This window comes from Sinocyclocheilus rhinocerous, unplaced genomic scaffold, assembly GCF_001515625.1.
Source record: "Sinocyclocheilus rhinocerous isolate Xijiao unplaced genomic scaffold, SAMN03320098_v1.1 scaffold1666, whole genome shotgun sequence".
In the NCBI taxonomy this organism is placed as follows: Eukaryota; Metazoa; Chordata; class Actinopteri; order Cypriniformes; family Cyprinidae; genus Sinocyclocheilus; species Sinocyclocheilus rhinocerous.
In genome coordinates this window covers 270,191-275,178 of record NW_015628700.1, presented here as the reverse complement: position 1 = coordinate 275,178, position 4,988 = coordinate 270,191, and the positions used below count along the sequence as shown (strand labels likewise).

At 35.0% G+C, this 4,988-nt stretch overlaps 1 pseudogene; it reads right to left on the bottom strand.

Moving 5' to 3' along the window:
• Positions 1-316: 316 nt before the first annotated feature.
• LOC107738325 (cleavage and polyadenylation specificity factor subunit 1-like) lies at positions 317-3,770 on the bottom strand (annotated as a pseudogene).
• Positions 3,771-4,988: the final 1,218 nt, after the last annotated feature.

The following is a 4,988-nucleotide window of genomic DNA, read 5'->3' as shown; positions in this document are numbered from 1 at the left end:
CAAGCAATAATAAAAGGACACATTTAATTTATAATTTGTCTTAAATCTCATTTTGTTAAAAAAAATCGTGAATCGAATCGTGAGTTGAGTGAATCGTTACATCCCTATTATTATTACTATTATTGTTTACTCAACAGAAACTTGGAGTGCCATTAGAATAGAACAATGTTTGAAAACAAAACAAGGGCTGGGGGCCTTCACATACTCTTGCAGACAATGGAGGACCTTGTTGAGAAGCACTACCATAAAACCAGAGGTTAACCAGCTCATGCAAGTGCAGTAAGAGCAGAGGTGAGCGAGGAGGATGATCTCTTACCGATGGGTTTGGGCACAGCCATGACCTGAGTGCAGTCGAAGGGCAGGTTACTGAGAGACCAGATGACCGGATGAACCTTCTGCATGATGTTTAGAGAGATGGCCACGATACTGCACGTGTCGTGACGCACTGCCACACGCCTGAACATAACAAACAACACCGCTGCTAAAGACTGAATGCATATGACTGAGACCGGAAATACATGTAATGAAGTGCTGATCATCAGATAGACAGTCGCACCCTGGCCACGTCTGATTGGGCTCAAACAGAATAAGCAGTGTGGGCTCGTAGTAACCGTGGAGAAACTTCATATCGATGATGTTTAGGAGCTTCTCGTCCTGTTCACGAACATCAATGATGTAACTGGGAAGGAAACTTGATTTCTGCCTAAAAAAGAAATATTTTGAATGAGATCTTGCTGTAAATAAATAGCAGTTTAATTTGAATAGAGTCTGATAAGCTACAGTTAAAAAGTTTGGGAATTAATACTTCCATTTAGCAAGGACACATTGAATAGATAAAAAAAGTGACAGTAAATACAATTAGGATGTTACATTTCTATTTCAAACAAATGCTATTCTTTAGAAATTTCTTCAAAATTGTTATTAATCAGAAATGTTTCTCGAGCAGCAAATCAGCATATGATTTCTGAAGGATCATGTGACACTGAAGATCAAATCAGCTTTCCATCACAGGAATAAATTACATTTGAAAATATATTACAATAGAAAGCAGTTGTTTTAAATTGCAATAATATTTAACAATTTTACTATTGTTACTCTATTTTTGTATCAAATAAATTTGACCAAAAAAACAAACAAACATTAAAACTAGTGCTGTCAAATGATTAATCGCATCCAAAATAAACGTTTTTGTTTACATAATATATGTGTGTGTACTGTGTATATTTATTATGTATATATAAATACACACACATGCATGAATATATTTTGAAAATATTTAACATGTATTTACATGTATATATTTATATTATTTATATTACAGATAAATATATTTAATATATAAACATAACATATTTTTCTTAAATATATACATGTATATGCGTGTATTTATACAGACATAATAAATACACACAGTACACACACATATGTGACCCTGGCAGGGCCGTTTCTAGGCATAGGCGAGCTAGGCGGTCGCCTAGGATGTTCCATGAAGATATTTTGTAAATTTCCTACTGTAAATATATCAAAACTTAATTTTTGATTAGTAATATGCATTGCTAAGAACTTCATTTGGACAACTTTAAAGGTGATTTTCTCAATATTTAGATTTTTTTGCACCCTCAGATTCCAGATTTTCAAATAGTTTCAATGTATCTCGGTTAAATATTGTCCTAACAAACCATACATCAATGGAAAGCTTATTTATTCAGCTTTCAGATGATGTATAAATCTCAATTTCGAAAAATTGACCCTTAAGACTGGTTTTGTGCTCCAGGGTCACATATATTATGTAAACAAAAACTTTTATTTTGGATGCGATTAATCGTTTGACAGCACTAATTAAAACATTAAAAAACTTTTTTTTTTAATCTTACAAAAACATTAAAATATCTTAACAACCACAAACTTTTCAGTGGTAGAGTAATCATTTAAAATGTCAGGAAATATTTAGAAAATATTGTCCGCACCCCTCTCCCACAATGCCTTCTTGTTCTTCGGTCAGCGTGTCCTTCCTGAAGGGCAGAACCACCAGACAGGTGCCGTACACCAGCATGACAATGCGGCGGTTCTCTGGGTCCACCATGGGGATGTGCACATGGGGATGTGCACATTCTGATCAAACCCTTCCTGAAACCATCCAAACACACAGCACACAGCCATCAAAACACACCCCTGCCTCCACAGATCAGCAGCTCAACACATGCTCATAAACACAGTACACACCCTCAACTCCGGCTCCTCGAAATAGTGCAGCGACAGCGTCTTGAGGTCATGCGTGCCTGGATCATACTCCACAGCTGAGAGCTGGAAGAAAAACAAACACAGACTTTAGATACTCTACAAAGATTTTCTTTCGCAGGAAGTAGCTGTGATGCAGTCACACGTACCTTGGCATCTTTGAAGCTGAGGAGCAAGGCGTCTCTGTTGGTGCCCGCGAGCTGAACGCTGGCCATGGACATCACATTTCCAAAGAGAGAGAAGGACACCACCTGCTCCAGCTTCTCTTTACGGCTCTTGCCATCTACAATTGAATATTAATAATCATAACAACAACAATAACAGCAATGTTAATAATTATAAACCCAGTAATAAAATCCATTTTAATCTACAGGATGCTTGACTGCAGAACAAAAATGAAAAGTCTTACCTGACGACTTCTCCGATTTGGAAGTGCTCTAGAAAGCAATGAGAGAAAATCATTAATGTTTACACTAATGACCCATTTAAACCAAACAAAACCAAACCAAGTGGCATTTATTCTAAAAATATAAAGAAAGCATTATAATATAAAGACCCTTCTCAAGCACATTTCTCAACCAGTTTCTAAGGTTTAATATGATGAGAAAAAGAAGTAAACAATATGTGTGTGTCTGTGTGTGTGTGTGTGGGGGGGGGTGCAGGACACTATAGTTCATTTACGTAAGTGAGGATAGCAAAATAAAGTAAACTGTGACATAACTTCTTCATACAGTGGACTACCAGTAAATTTGATAAAAAATTTGGGAGCAAAAATTATTCAGACACTTTGACCTGATCATGTTTTGCTTGTGTGTTTGCAATTGCTAAATGCAACCTTTTTTCACCACAGACTGAACAAAATGAAGCTCTGCTTGGTAATTGGTTGACCTAGACTGGTTTTATCTAATTGTGCACTTAAATTTAACAGCTGACAGCTATTCAGCCGAATCCATTACATACCTTTCTATCAAAGTATGGAGTATTCTAATTTGTTGAGATAGTGAGTTGGTGGGTTTTTGTTAAATGTGAGCCAAAATCATCACAATTAAAAGAACCAAAGACTTAAACTACTTCAGTCTGTGTGCATTGAATTTATTTAATACACGAGTTTCACAATTTGAGTTGAATTACTGAAATAAATGAACTTTTCCACGACATTCTAATTTATTGAGATGCACCTGTATAGTTATATATACTCGCTATACAGCGATATAATTAAGACAAAACAAAGACAAAGGTGTTTCAATCCTCTGCAGCTGTCAACCGTCTGTGGATTCTTGGCTCCATTAGACAGCCACTAGAATGACATTTCATTTGTCGCATTGTCTCACTTCAGTTCTCCTTCAGCAGAGACAGCAGCACAGCCCCTCACTCACCTCCACATCATAGATGATCCTGTAGACATAGAGCTGAGAGGTTGCTGCCACCACCAGGTTCTTCTCTTGGCTGCAGATGAAGTTGCAGTACACGGCGAACTCCACAGCGGTGGGCGGATGAGACTGACGGTACACCGCGTACATGATGATGAAGAGGAAGAGCACGAAATGTGTCTGACCTGCGCAATGAGCGCGTCACGAGTTCCGCTCTCTGCGCCGCTTACAGTAAGTAACTCTTTTCTTCGAATTTATCGCTTCTAAAACATGTACACAAATGTTAAATGTAATTTATTCCTGTGATTTCAAAGCTGAATTTTCAGCATCATTACTCCAGTGACATGACCCTTCAGAAATCTAATATTCATATAAGACATTCTAACATTCAATATAAGTCTAATATTCTGATTTGCTGCTCAAAACATTTATTATTATTATGTTGAAAACAGCCAAGTAGAATTTGATGAATTAATGAATAGAAAATCCAGAAGAACAGCATTTATCTGAAACAGAAATATTTTGTAACATTATAAATGTCTTTAGCATCACTTTTGCTCAATTTAAAGCATCCTTGCTAAATAAACGTATTAATTAGACGAATCCAGTCGGAGTTATATTAAAAATTGTCCTGGGCTGCATTTCCCAAAAGCTTCGTAAGCCTAAGAAGTTCGTAAAAACGATCGTACGACTGATCTTAATATTACGGTCTGTTTCCCAAAAGCATCGTAACTTAAGTAGCACTTGAAAAACATCGTAGAACTACGAGTGCTCTGGAGTAATCGTAAAGCCCTAAGTGCATCGTAAGAAGACAGATTTATGCGGTCACCTGCAGGACAATCGGCAGATTACACCTTTAACTTTATTCAAGTGCAATGTGATTATAATATAAAGTTTTGATTGTACTTTATTCTACACTTTATTACTATATTAGGCTACTTTATTTTTTTATTTTTGTTATTTTTTTAATGAATTTATAAATGAAATAATTAAAAAGGGCAGAAAAAATAGAAATACACATCTAAACTGAATGACTGAACCAAAAAAAGAAAAAATGAATAAAAGAAGTAATGTAGGAAATATGCTTCAAAGACTGGGGGGGAAAATTTCTCAATGACTTACTGACGTGCACGAAAACCAATGTATTGGACCCGGAAATTACGTCTCTATATAGATATTATATAGCCTACTATAATATATATTTTTGTATAAAGTATATTTTAGCCTATATTTTTATGTAAAGTATAATATTATACGTATACATGTAATATAATATAATATAATATAATATAATATAATATAATATAATATAATATAATATAATATAATATAATATAATATAATATAATATAATATAATATAATATAATATAATATAATA